Source organism: Acromyrmex echinatior, chromosome 1 (genome assembly GCF_024713525.1).
Source record: "Acromyrmex echinatior isolate Ae372 chromosome 1, ASM2471352v2, whole genome shotgun sequence".
NCBI lineage: Eukaryota > Metazoa > Arthropoda > Insecta > Hymenoptera > Formicidae > Acromyrmex > Acromyrmex echinatior.
Genome location: NC_141852.1, coordinates 13,928,856 through 13,943,837, shown reverse-complemented (window position 1 = coordinate 13,943,837; position 14,982 = coordinate 13,928,856). Strand labels below are relative to the sequence as shown.

At 36.7% G+C, this 14,982-nt stretch overlaps 2 protein-coding genes across 8 annotated transcripts in view; one reads left to right on the top strand and one right to left on the bottom strand.

The window, feature by feature from the left end:
- Nucleotides 1-3,412, bottom strand: part of LOC105146922 (LIM domain only protein 3) — an 86,429-nt gene extending 83,017 nt beyond the window's left edge. For both annotated transcript variants that reach the window (XR_015546011.1, XM_011057569.2), the window contains exon 1: nt 2,401-3,412. The gene's annotated coding sequence lies outside the window, so the exon portion shown is untranslated. The remainder of the gene's footprint in view (nt 1-2,400) is intronic.
- LOC147910988 (uncharacterized) overlaps nt 1-14,982 on the top strand; it is a 320,664-nt gene that overhangs the window by 285,270 nt on the left and 20,412 nt on the right. The window lies entirely within an intron of this gene.

Here is a 14,982-nt window from a genome sequence, read left to right as displayed (position 1 = left end):
TTCGCGTTTGCCCCACGCTACATCCTCTCTGTCTCTCGCTCCCTCTCTCTCTTGGTCTCTTTCTCCTCTCTTCCTCCTTCTCTTCCATACCTCCATCTCATTCCCTTCACCCTTCCCGCAGCTATTTCCCTTTTCTCGTTCGAGTTCAGTCATACTATTCCATTTCGGCGAACGCGCTTGCGCCGATTCACACGCGCGTGCACGTACATATACTCGTGCGCACACGCACACACGCACACACGCACACACGCACACACGCACACACGCCCCGCGCCCCGCTCCCGTTGATTCTTCCGTCCTGTACTTCACGTCCCCTCCGCGACCCCCGCGAGCCTCCCTCTCGATGTACCCTCTCTTCGTAAGTGCCTTGTTTCGCCACTGATTCCTCATCCGGTCGGCCGTGCGCCCGTTTTCGATCTTATTGAGAGCCATCGAGAATCACCTCGCGATTGATCCTATGGTCCGTTTATTTCTATTTACTCGATTCGTAACAACGGTAACGTTAATTGAAGAATTTAATGTCAATCGTATTTTTGTCAAATTCATAATTAAATCTACATTTAAATCTTGAAATCTGTATCTCTAACTTATATATATCTTTTTTTTTTTTAAACTCTACATGCTAAAAGAAAGTAACTTTCCACAACTATAATCTCGAGCTCTTAAAAATATGATTTATGGATAGGATGATGGGTGGAAATGAGCGATAAATCTTGTTTTAAAAGCGAGTGTCGCATGAGGAATAACTTGTCTATTAAGTGCATCAATGCGCGTGGCTTTATACTCTGCTGAGAACCACTGCCAACGCGATTTGAATTTCAATTTGTCGCCAAAAATTTCACGAGAGTACGCAGTAGACTTTTATCAGGATGTAGAAGCATTTCGATATAATTTTCATGACGGGGCAACACAGGAAGGTCCCGCTATCGATCGAATGTCGAAAATGCAATTCGATGCAACGCATCTTGCCACACACACGTAGATTAATGCAAATTGCGTCGAATGTTTCGATTTTCGGGATCACGCAGCGAATCAGCGAATTACATTCCGTCAATCAGTGATGACAGTCACGAGCGGATAATTCGATAATTCTTTACGACGTGGCTTCGTGCAAATGGAATCTTTGCAGTGTTTTATGATAATTGGGACGTTAAATGTTTATTGAAAAAAGGCGCGGAAACCGGGAATTGGATCATACAGTTAAATTGGATTTTGCGCGCGATCGTCGCGTTTTCAAATCGCAGCATGGCAACTGTCACGCGAGCGTGAAGGCAAAGGCTGCGTTCAGCAGAAAAAGCAACTTTGAACTGTTATAAGATTCTTTAATATGATTGGTTCTTATCCTTATACAGTAAAAAACATTTTGCATTTGTATTAAAAACGAGCTACTCGAGTCATCGTTAAAATTTTGTGTTGAATTTTGAACATATCCGAGTGTTAATTCGATATAATGTGATTATGTTATTTGAATATTTTGTGTTAAATTGATATCCAACATTTCTCAGTGTTAAAATACAATATAAGTAAATGCACAAATAATATAAAAATAATTTTTTTTTTAATGTGAATTCTAAAATAAATGAATAAAATGTGTTAATTTAATATATTATAAATATTTATTATTTTATTACTTTTTCATTACTTTAATATATTATAAATATTAATTTTAATGAAGAAATACAATTGCTTACAAATTGTGTTACGTTTTTTGTGTTAATTTTTTACGTAATATGTTATTTTCCTAACGTATTCATTAAATTAAAACAAACAGATAGATTGCGAAATGTGTCAAATTTAACACACATTTTCCAACTATTCTTTATTAAATATATAATTCTTTACTAAATGAATATTATAATACATAATTATATAAGAATTCTTTTACATTTTTTTATGTATTTTAGTTTGCAAAATGTTAAAATAACTAAACTAACATTATTCTAATATCGAAACTCTAACGAAACAAATTAAATGTTATATTTAGCAATATTAATATCCAAATATTAATAACAAAAACTTCAAATGCTAAAAATTCATCACAGTAACATCTCAGTTTGAAAATTCTTACAACGGTTGCTGTTTCTTCTGCTAACGCAACGTAAAGAAACACCTCGCGAAAAAAAAAACAAATTCATCCTTCCTTCATCGTTCTATCGAAAGTTTCTTCTTTCTGGAACAGCTGTGATTCATCGCAAATCTTTCGTTCGTCCAAATAATCGTAACTAAAGTTTCATCATTCGTCACCGTTTATCGTTTCTCATTGTACTCGCCGCTATCGTTATCCCTTCCACGAATTCGCGTCGCATATTATTTCCTCTATCATCGCGTTAATTACTCGATCTCGAAATACAAGCTCCCCCTTCCCGTACCCCGAGGTACACACATTTTCAATTTACTCACCAATGGGAGGACGAGAGGGCTGCCGGCCGATGATCCGCGCGGAGAAATCCTCGCGACTCGCGACTGGTAGTCGTCCACTCGGAGCGATGCGACGTCGCAATCCGTGACACTCATGAGGCCACAGGCCAGTCCGTCGTCGACGTCTTTCCCGTCGTCTTCGTCGTTGAGACTCGTTGTAATCGAAATGTTATACACGCGAAAGAGAGAAAGGAAAAGCGAGATATATATACGAGACTCGCGAGAATGAGAAGAGGGAGAAGAAGAGAGGAGAGTAACGTTTTGAGAGACGCGCGGAGAGTAGCGTTTCACACAAAACAAGAACAAGATTCCCGATATCCGGAATCTCTCACAACTCGGCGGGCTCGATGTGTCACGAACGATCGATCCGTTGCACGCGTGCGGCGTGCCGTCGAGACTCTCGATTCTCGCTGCGACTCTTCGTCCGCGCGCGCGGAACACTTCTCTTCCACGGGGATGTCGGATTATAATGCCTCCTTGGCGCGAGCGTGCGCGTGTCAATCGCGGGGTCGGTCTCCCTCGTGTCGTTCGCCGCTGCGTCAAGTCGTGCACTGAGAGTCCGTACCCCCCGCCGCGGCGCGACGGTTCAACGTAGCTACGCGCAACCGCGCTGGCTGATCAGCGGCGACTCCACTCGCTCGCTTTGCTCCGTCTGTCCGTCCGTCCGTACATTCGTTCGTTCGTTCGTTCGTTAGTTCGTTGCTCCGTCTACACGTCCGTACGCGACGGTACTCAGACGCGAAGTGACGAGGCGGCCGCGCACCGCGACGCGAAACTCGCCGAGAGCGCCCGAAGCGGCGCTCGTCTCCTCCTCGTGTTTACCTATCTCTCTCTTTCCCTTTTTCATACGTCTCTCTTGCTCCCACGTGTCTCCACACGCGCAGGATGTACAGGATATACGCGGCTGCTGTGCCTTCCCCTTGCGTCATAGCGGAGATCACGTCACGCAGCGCGGCGGGGCCCGTTCACGCGTAGCGGAATCTAATCCCGCCGTTCCCTGGGTCTGGGCCCGTACCCCGTACCCGGTATCCCCTAGGCTCGGAGAGATCGTTGGCCTTTACGTCTGTCGTGGATTTATGTCTCTTTGCGTCAACTATTAGCGACGCAAAGATTTGACAGCGAGTTGAAGATTGGTATTGGATATATCGGATTAGAAATTGAGATTGAGATTGTGATTGAAATTAATCACTCGGAAGAAAAAAACTAATGTCAAGTTTACTAAGCTTTGCTTTGATTGATCAAACTTAGAATAGAAATTAAAATTGAGATTGTGATTGAAATTACTCATTCAGAAGAAAATAAAACTACTGTCAAGTTTAATAAGCTTTGCTTTGATTGATCAAACTCAGAATAGAAATTAAAATTGAGATTGTGAAATTACTCATTCAGAAGAAAATAAAACTACTGTCAAATTTACTAAGCTTTGCTTTGATTGATCAAATTCAATCTCAGTCTCAAATTCTAGTTTCTCTCATTCGAGTTTCAGAGGAGCTACTGAGTGAGCTACTGATAAACAAATTTTTGAAAGTTTCTAATGAAACTAACCGACGTTTGCGATTACAGCCTTACTGGATATTTTCTAATTATACCTCTTCTATTACACGGTAAAAAAAAACATTCTATATTTGTATTAGAAACGGTCTGCTTCAAGTCCTCGTTAAAACTTTATGTTAAATTTTTACGTATTCAAGTGTTAATTTTTTAATGTGATTGTGTTACAATTTAAATATTTTGTGTTAAATGGATGATATCAAACCATTTATTAGTGTTAAAATAACATGTGAACAAATAACGTAAAAGTAATGTTTTCCAAAACGTAAATTTTAAAATAAATGAATAAAATGTGTTAGTTAAACATATTATAAATTTATTAATGAAACGCGTTAATTCAACATATTACAAGTGCTAATTTTAATGAAAAAATATGACTACTTATAAAATTATATCAGTGTTACATTTTTGTGTTAATTTTTTATTTTGTTACTTTTTGACAAATTTAATTTATGTTGAATTAACACAAAAATTTGGACCATTTAAAATACATGAAATGTGTTAAATTTATCACAAATTTTCCAACTATGTATTTCATTTAATCCGATTATTGGTTATCACTGGCCGTATCGAATCCATTGAAGAGGATCGGATGCAATTAAACCTTCGGAGTTGACGGTGAACCTATTGGTTCTCCTATATAGTGATTGTTTGAATGATAAAAATGCTGATGAATAAAAATAATTCAGCTTTCTCTGTAAAATAATGCTAAAATAAACAATATGTCATTATATTTGAATTTATTATTCATAATTCTTGTATCTCTTGCACTGTTTATACCCAAATCCTTTCCCAACTGTCATAATACATTATCCCATAATTTTTTCGCGCTGAATTCAATACTGACAGAATTTGCGTAGTATTTAGGATTTTTAGTAAATTGGAGTAAAATGGTTGAAAACCATCCCAGTTTAGTGTATAACATCCCATTTTACTAAAAATCTTAATGTGTTATCTTAATGCAAATTTTGATAATAATCATGTTCAGTGCAAAAAAGAATCCCGAGGCATGTACTATAAAGACAGTCCAAAGAAGTAACAATTAATTTTTCTTTTTGAGCTATATAATAATACAGAAAGTCTACAATTCAAACAATTATAACTTGATAAAAATAAGTCATGAATTAGTCACGTAGGATCATGAATTAATATTTATTTGAAAGTTCTTGAATTAATAAAATCCAAGTTTTATTTAGAAACAAGATTTTGTTTTGTTGTAAAAATTGTTGAACATAGTAAAAAGCGCATGTTTGGTCTATTTCATTCAAATTTGGATTATTCTTATCAAAATATAGTAATAACTTATATACATTCGTTCCTTTTTATACAAGTTATGTCATTTTGGTTCCTCAAAATTAAATTAGTGCCTTTTAGACAAGATAAATTAAATAAGTCTCACAAACCTAGTCAGTAACTATGTTACAGACTTGGCGTTAGTTCTGAAAGAGGATTGAGGGAAAAGCAGAGAAAAAATGATCCGACAGCAGTTCATATTTTGCATACGACATAGAATTTCAAATCGTGAAAAAGACTTCAATGTCTCATTATAATCTTACAATAAATAAATAAATAATCTGAGGAGCGTAAACTCAATATTGAGCATTATTATTGCGTTTTGAAGATCAATTAGGAAATTGAGCAAACGTGCAGGAGAAGCTCGAGAGCATTACGTATTACGGAAAGTTTTACACGTGAAAAAGTTAACGACGCACCGAAAAACATGGTGTGGAAATGCTCGTTCCGCTAACTATTACGCCGCATATATTTACGCTGCATATTGCTGCCGGAAGCGGTATCGAACAACAAACATCGCGTCGGTGTAAACGCTCAATTAATATCAAGTAACGAATATCGGTTAAACAGTGATTTTGGCGTCGATCGGGTTTTATATGGCGCAGCGTGTGGAAAGTTTAACAAAATAGCGTTAATAATCTCGCGCGCGCGAGCGTACGTGCGCGAGAAAGAAAGGGAGAGAAAGGGGGGGAGGAGGGGTGAGAGAGGGAGGGAATATAATCGTCGCTTTTATCGGCCTCCGCACCCGGTAACGAGTGTGCCCAAAAATTCCTCGGTCGGTCCACGCGCAACTGACGTCGCCCACGCGATAATAATTACTGCTAATGTAAATGTTCGTTAATGGACGTCATTAAATGCAACGCCGGCGGAATGGCCGCGGGGCGCCCGTGTAAGTCTATACACACGCTCGCGGGGCTTTGCCAATTATATTAATTAAATAAACATTATAATCAGCTAATTAAATCTAGCGCGCTCAACCCTGCGTCCTCCCCTTCCCTCCCCCCCCTCCTCCTCTTCCATACCTCACGTACCCCGCCCGTGCACGTATCGCGTACCTTTCCCCGCGCCCCACCGTGAAGATACACAATATCGTGAAATCCAATCGTGTCGAGCAAGATTTACTATCGGGAGTCGCTCGCACGATTCGTCGCGGCGTTTCAAGCGAAAGCGCGGCTGACGTTGCGATCCGACGCGTAATTGCACGCCGATAAACGTTTAATTAAACTCCGCGAGGATAGGAGAGGATTTTTATCCAACGATCACGCAGACCGGTAGAAGTATCCTTAGAAAAGTTATGGAGACTTCCTTAAAGAAATTTAATCCTTCGATTGCAATCTGGATCTTTTTTTGCACAAGCGAAATTTTATTCTCAAATTTTTTCAAAATAAAGGAGAGATCAAATACTTTAATATTTAAGTTAAAAAATTATCTGATAATGTAATAGAAAGTGTTGGAAAGTAATTTTAAATTTAAATTTTTTCATTTTTCTTTTTTAGAACAGTAAAAAAGCTTGGGTTGGATAAAAAAGATTTAGATTGCAGATGGAGAATTAATACTGTAAGTATTAAATTGATTAGCGATTATTTATTAATTTTAAGAAAAGCACAACAGTAGTGCTTTTAATATTCAAAATAAGTAATTAATTACTAATCAATTTAATGTTAACAGTATTAAATTTCTCATCGGGCAACGCGCGTTCATTCGTCGATTAGATACACGGAAAAAGCAGAACCATTTTGCGGGAGTATCTCATAATTTAGCTAGATACAGATCTGAAAATAATTTTGTTGGAGCATCAAAATAATTATGTAGGAGACTCAAGCATGATAAACAACGTTGCAAAAAGTTTTGACATTCTGGCAACTAGCTTGAGCATGTTTCATAATTATTTTGATCATAGTTTAACAAAATTTTTTTCTATACTTAGCTAAATTTTTAACTGCTCTAGCAAAATAATTCTTTCTACAAATCCTGACCTATTAGGTTTATAGTCTCTTTCTGCAAAAAGTGACTGAAAATTTATACTTTCCGTATAAAAATAAATGTTGAATGAAACCATTCAAAAGAGTTAACATTCATATATATTTAACAATATAATTTTATAATTGAAAACTTCATTTTATTTTAATTGTTTTCTTAAACATGTCTACTTCTTATTAAAAAAATTTTTAATCCAGGTTGTAAATAATTATCAAACTTCTTATATTAATTTCACACAAATACAATATACAGAGAACATTCTGTAATTTTTTTATAACTTCTTCATTTTATTAAAAACTACGTGTAATCCATCCTTAACACATGGACGATCCGTTAGAATTTTTCGATCGACTGATTTTAATTGTTGTCATAATAAACGCGACAATTCTTAAGATATATGCCCACGTATGCACGCGCAAATATGGCGACGTCACACGCGTATACCCACACGAAGTTCTCTCTCTCTCTCTCTCTCTCGGTGTCGGCCGGTTATGCTGGCCCTCGAAAAGCGGTTCGTGTCATTAGTATGTTAATTGGTAACAGCCTGGTTTGCCTCCCCCGACCCCCGACTGCCGCCCCTTGCCATGCTATGCTGCCAGCCGACCCGGCTGCCTGCCACGTCGCGTTGCGAATGCATATACGTCGTCCGAGGCCCATCGAGTTTGTACGTTAAGATGTTTAATCACTTCTGTAATTAAACTGTCCCTCAAAGGGTTAATTGTCCCATAAACCCATGAATACGTTAACGAGCGCGCTACGCACCTCGCGAGCATCGCCAGCGGCCAAGGAGTCGCGACAGCAACGAGAAAATGGAATGTATAAAAGTGCCATGAAAAGGAAATGGGCACATGGGGACCGTTAGTCGAAGAAAAATTGTAAACGCCAAATGCGATTCTTTGGAAATGTTCTTGAAATGACATTTAATCCGTAAAAATCACATTTTCTTTAAGTGTCATTTAGAATAATTTTCTGTCGATGATGCATAAAATAAAATTTGATAACTAAAACCAGCTTTTAATAATTATATGTATAACATATTCTTTGATACATTCTTTTATTCTAGATTTATTACCCAATTATATATACATAGTATATAATTTTTTAATTAATGTAAAATTGTGCAATTTTTAGTAAATTGCATAATTAATTAAATGTAGAATTATATATATTTTTTGTTAAATATAGAATTATTCAACTATTATTAAATTACAGAATCTATTAAATATACGATTCGCATGTTAATGAAGTTTCACATGGATGAAAAGGCTGTGAAAAATTAAATATCATAAAATTGGTATCATAAAATAATATATTATTTAATAATCAACATGTGTCCTTATATTAAATTGGCTCTCAAGATCATTAATTTAGCCGCAATTCATTAAATCGTGCCTTAAAATTGATTTTGGCCGAATCTTTTGATCGTGATTACAAAGCAAGTTTAAGAGAACGCAAAACCACGGTATTCTCGTCGGCTCGAAAAGTAAGCGGCGAAGAGTGTTAATTTTCGAAATGAAAACGAGACATCCATCTTTAGCGAAATACTTGGCGCTCAACGCTTCAGCGCCTGGCTCATTCCCTCTCGCTCAATGCATTAGAGTAATGAATTAATTTCCATTGGAGTTCCACCTCGCTCCCCCCTTGTTCCCGTCCCCCTCCCCCGTCCCCCTCCCCCTCCCACGACTACTCTGTCACGCGCAACCCATCCGCGGCTGTCCGCGTCGACCTTACTACTCGACGTTCGCCTCCCGCTATAATCTGGATTTAAAATCTATTTTCCTAATTGTGATCGTGCCGGTGGTTGCCTCGACTTTCCTTTTTGATTTTCATTCGCGTCTTCGAAAACGCGTGCGCAATTTAATATTGTCGATCGACGTTTTCTAACACCTAGCGTCCGACATCAACGTGAATTCAAGTATATCAATGGTTTTCTTGAAATATCTAAAAATTTAGATAGATACAGATTTGAAAATAATTTTATTGAGGTATCAAATGATTATGTAGAACACTTAAACTGATTGCTAGAATATCAAAACTTTTTGCAGCATTGCTCATTATGCTTGCATTTCCTATATAATTACTCTCTAAATCTGAATCAGTGGATAAATCACTGAATCGGGTAATTAGTGGTATACTTGGTACTAATTAATCAGTGAAATCCACCTGAAACAGAAAGGAAGTTTGAACATTATATAATTAAAACCGATATTTGCACGTTAGTTTCAATCTTCCAAATATCATATGAATTAAATTTATATTCTAAAAGTAAATAAGTTAGATTAAATAATAATGATTAGGCTAGGTTAGGGATTCCATGTTTTATTCACTGATTATACCAGTTACATACTCAAGACTGATGTCAGTGATTATCCACTGATTCAGATTTAGAGAATATTTGACGGTTCAACAAAGTTATTTTCAGATCCGCACACTGCAAAGAAAATTTAAAAATATGTCTTAAATCTTAATATATATTTTTTCAATAGTATATTAAGTGAGCATTTTTCAAAATAAATATTTACTCAATAAAAGAAAATGATAGTTAAATTAAATCAATACTTCTTATATTAAATAAATATATAGTAAACATTTAGTAAATATTTAGAGATAATAATTAAAGAAAATACTGTTCTAACAAATATTTATTAAAATTTACCACATTCTTCTTTACTGTATTCAGCTAAGTTCTTAGACACTTTAATACCCAAATTCATTCTTTCCATGAAATAGTTTCGATCTCTTCGAATAATCATATTCTCCGTCAAAAGAAAGTGGTGTACTCTCTCGCACGTTTGCTGATATCCATATTTCCGCGTTATACCTTCTCACGGAAATAAATTGCAAGATAACGCCGGATAACTGCTATTCCGACATTCGGCGAGCACACGTCAAATTTCCGCGAAAAAGAATGCCTTAGGAATGGTATGGGGTCCCACCTTCTTCGCGTCTTTACTTTACGAGGTCGTAAGGGCGCGCGAGCGAGCGAGCGGCGTGACTGGTGGGTGAGCCAGGCGGTCCGGCGAGGGGAGAGGCTGCGGGGGGCGGGAGGCACCGAGGAAAGGGGGAACCAAGACTCCGGTCAATTAAGCGCAGGAAATTAGAGTTTTAATTACGCAGTCATTCAGAAAATTACATCGGGGGCCGTGAAGAAGGCATCCGCAATCGGCCAACGTGCGACGGCGGCGCGGCGCGACGACGATAGTGGCGGACGGCTTTCTCTGTTCTTAAACGTAGTACAATTATTTTTTGACGAAAGCAATATTACGTGCTAAATATGTCTTGGCTACCGTTTTCCATCTTTACGTCAAAAGTCCTAACGAGATCTAATGAGGACGCGATTAAAAACGCCGATTCAATTGATCTTATAAGAATCGTAGCTTTCTAACAAGGTAACTTATGGAAGATCTTGCTTTCTGAAAGTCGTTTTCGGAGTCGCTGAATTCTAGTCAGAATTCTAAATTAAAATTTCGAAATAATAATCTGATTATCGTAAAACTTTTAGGAGATTTTTATATCTTTGAATATATCGAAGTGTAGTTTGAAAATATCGAATTTCAAAAGGATAGTAACTTCCATGAAGACCTAATGTCACAGAATTTATAATCAGAGTTTGAAAATCAGTTTGGAAATTTTTTAATATTAATCGTTTACAAAGCATTGATGAGTTTCAAATTAAGCTGCAAATTTGATATTACTTCGCAATTAAAAACTCCTTAAAATCAAATACTATAATAATTAAATCATTTTTTACCTATATTGAATTTATCATTTTGAATTTTTATTATTTTTTATTTCAATCATTTTTTTATTTTTGATCTCTTTGAATAAAATATTATCAAATTATTCCACAGGCCAAATTTCATAAAAATTAAATAAACAATTTATAAAATAAAAAAAAGTGACGCCAAAACTTTATGCCATTCTTGAGACATTCCTTAAACGGAATTGTCGGTCCACAAAGAATTAATATACGCAAAGAAGCGTTTTGCCAAAGTATCTAAAAATTTAACTAGATACAGATGAAAATGATTTTATTACCAAAATAATTATGTAGAACATTTAAGATGGTTGTTCAAATTATCCAAATTTTTTGCAGCATTATTTATCATGCACGAGTTTCCTACATAATTATTTTGATGATTCGAACCGTTCTTTTTGTATAAATATTACTCGATAATCAGGCGGCAAGAATTCTAATTGGATCGTGAAACAGAATACGACGTGTGTCCGTTTTGCATTTTATACGAGGAATGAAAAGGGAGAAACGAGAAAAGGGAGAAGTTTCTTAATCTTCTACCTCTCTCTTGTTTCTTGTCAAAGCAACGCATACAACTTTTTTGTTTCTGACGCAACAGATACCACCGAAAAACGGAATTCACGATAGAATATAGAAACAGCGTACAACGGTGTATTCACGACGCACCACTAGCGTTAAACGCGGCTATTTGATTCCCAAGCCATGATAACGTTGGGCGCAATATTCATATCAGATGAATGAGATGCAGTATTCAGACGCGCGGCAATTAGCGCAAAATGCGCGGCTAAATAGCAACGTGGACACGGATCTAAGGCGCGTTGATTGAATAGCATTTAAATTAGCTCGGTTTTGTTTCAATTCTTTTCATGTTCCCAGACCTAATGAATATCAAGAGTTTCGGCGATGGAATCAAATATATTGCATATATCTCGCATATACCGCTTAAATTTCCTTGCTCAAATCGCCTTTCCGCGCGCAAATCGAGTCCATAGGCACTGCCTACTACCGACGCGGTCAGTCGATACGTGCGATTCGTGTCGATTGTTTGTTCGTCCGACTGGGATTATATTTTAATCAGTTTACCGATTGCGGCCGACGCTGAATGCCTTTCCGTTAAATGCCTCCGCCCGAGTGAACTTAATCAAAAATGCCGCGAAACCCAACAGAAAGGGGGAGAAACTCGATTTGGCACGACCAATTTTATTGCGAGCGTTTTCCGTCGAGCGGATAAGGATTCAACGTCTCGAAGCTACGTGCTGCCAATTTTTTTTACAAGTCGACTTTCATGAGTACAGCCGGATAACGCAAACTGCTCGATAATGTTCGAAAGATAGGTTAACCTTCCGGAGCTGACGGGTCTATTGAATCTCCTATACAGATGATTGTTTAAATAATAAAGATTCTGATAAATAAACATGATTCAGCTTTCTCTGTGAAGTAATACTCTTTGAAGTGGAATCTAAAGAGAAATTTCACTCTTAAAAATTTATAATTGCGCCACTCTTTTTCAATAATGGCTCAATTGTTACTTTTTAGAATTAGATTCTATTCAAAAAGATTTTAGAGAGTATTAAGATAAAAAGTACATTATATTTAAATTTATTATTAGTTTTTAATTGTGTACATATATATTACTGTTCAATTCAAATTCTCTCTATAGTATATAGTATCATAGTATATATATATAATATTTTTTTTTTCCAAAATTGTTTTGCGCTGAACATGTTGTCATTGTTAGAATTTGCATAATAGTCAAGATTATTATTAAATTAGAATATAATAATACATTGGATGGTATTTGGCTCATTTCACTCCAATTTGTTAAAAATTCTGATATGGACAAATTCTAATAACCGTATCGTGTATTTTCGGATATATACTAAAGCATTTTAAAGAGAAAAAACACTTTTTTACTATGTAATTATACAAAAAGTCTAAAATTCAAACAATCACAACTTGATAAAAATAAGTCATACGATCATGAACTGAAATTCATTTGTAAATTTTTGAATTATACTTTTAGATAGTGTAGATTTTATTTAAAAACAAGATTTACTGTAAAAAATTTTTTTAATTATCTCAATTTTACTCTAAATCCTAATATATAAATTCTGCTAATTCGTTTTCAACGCTAAAAAATCTTCAAGGAATGTGCCATAATACTTTGGAGAGAAAAAAATAATGTTTCTGTCAAACAGTTGTTGTAGCAATTTTGCATAAAAATCAAAGTCAAACAATTCAATTTTCTTTACACTGAAAAAACTTTTTTTATTTTAATACATATGTACCAATAATAAATGATAGTTAAAATGATAGTCAAATAGTTATGATAATTAATAGTTTTGTACAAATACATGTTCACATAAATAAATATTTAGAACAAATTTTCAAACAAATATTTATTTAGTATTTTTTTCAGTGTATTTTATCTGCAAATTTAAATCATTCTTATAAAAATATACTTAACATTCATTATTTTTTATATGAGTTATGTCATTTCAGTTTCTTAAAATTAATTAGTGTCTTTTAACTAACATATATTAAATAAGTCTCACAGATCCAGCGTCAGTAACTGCGTTACAAATTTTAACTCCGGAGAGTTAAAGACGCTTAAAGCTGCATCAAAGGCATTCCGATCTTTTGTATCGTTTTGTCATCGTACATCTTTTGCGGAAATATACCGTGCCGCGAATAGATTGATCGCGAAACGAGCGAAACAATGTCCGCCACCACTCTCGGCATTAACAGCTTTGAATTAGGTTTCGATTTGGATAGCGTCGAATGCCAAGTATGCAAATAATTAACGAACTTTAATTCGAGACCAGGCTCTCCGTCTATCCGTACCAAGTCTGCCGAATCAAGAGTCACGTGAAAATTTTCTGCCAGGCGCGAACGCGCGTCCTTGTCCGTTATTCTCTTCAATCCCTCGTGATTTCGAGAAAACTACGTGCAGCTAGCCGGCGCGTGGTGCCGTAGTGCTCGAGTGCTTCTCGCGGGGTGCACCGACTTTTTGGATAATTACAGCCGTCTCCGTCGGTCTGAGGCAATTATAATTGCCGACTCCTTTCGCAATTATAAGTTTCTGGGAGACTTACCGCGGCGCGACGCACAGCGGAAAATGGTAGGAGCCTTAGAACCAAAAGGGAGAAGCTCGCGAAGGAGAGAGAGAGAGAGAGGAAGAGAAACAGAGAGAGAAGGTACGAGGGACGAGGAGGGGACGATAGGGTGGTCGTGCTATACGTGGAAACGTTAATTGGGGTGACCTGCTCAGAAACTAGTTACCGGAGGGTTGCACTGATATTCCGTGGATCCTATATGCCGGTCGAGGGAGAGAACGGGCAGGAGGAGAGGGAGGAGGGCGGGAGTATGTGTGGCGGGTGGTACACGCTCGACGCAGCGGTTGATGCCCCGGACTTACGTCGTATTCCACGCCGGTAACTATCCCGCTCCGCGCGCGCGGATGCTGCGAGTTCGTTAGCCCGCTGATTTGATGCAACCTGCACGCGCTTAGCTTTGGTCTGTCGTGGACATTACCGAGCTATAACGACGTTGTTGCGACGCACGTGGATCATAAGGCTGACGCCGTTTGAGAGAAAAGACAGAAAGAATGAAGAGATAGAGACGGAATTTGAGTTTCGATTCAAAGTTCTGAAGGCTTATTAGAGGCCGATAATAATATGAAAGATTTTATTTGGATAGCTCTTTCTATTTTTTTCTACACTGAGAGAAAAATATTTAATATTTGTGACCATACGATTTTGCTAAAATATTTGAAAATTTAGCTACATACAGATCTAAAAATAATTTTGTTGTACTAGTAAAATAATTATGTAGGATACTCAAACTTGCTAAAATATCAAAACTTTTTGCAGCATTACTTATCATGGTTGAGATTCCTACGTTAGTTAATTATTTTGATAATCTAATAAAATTATTTTCAGATCTGTATCTAGCTAAATTTTTAGATAATAATACAACAAAAT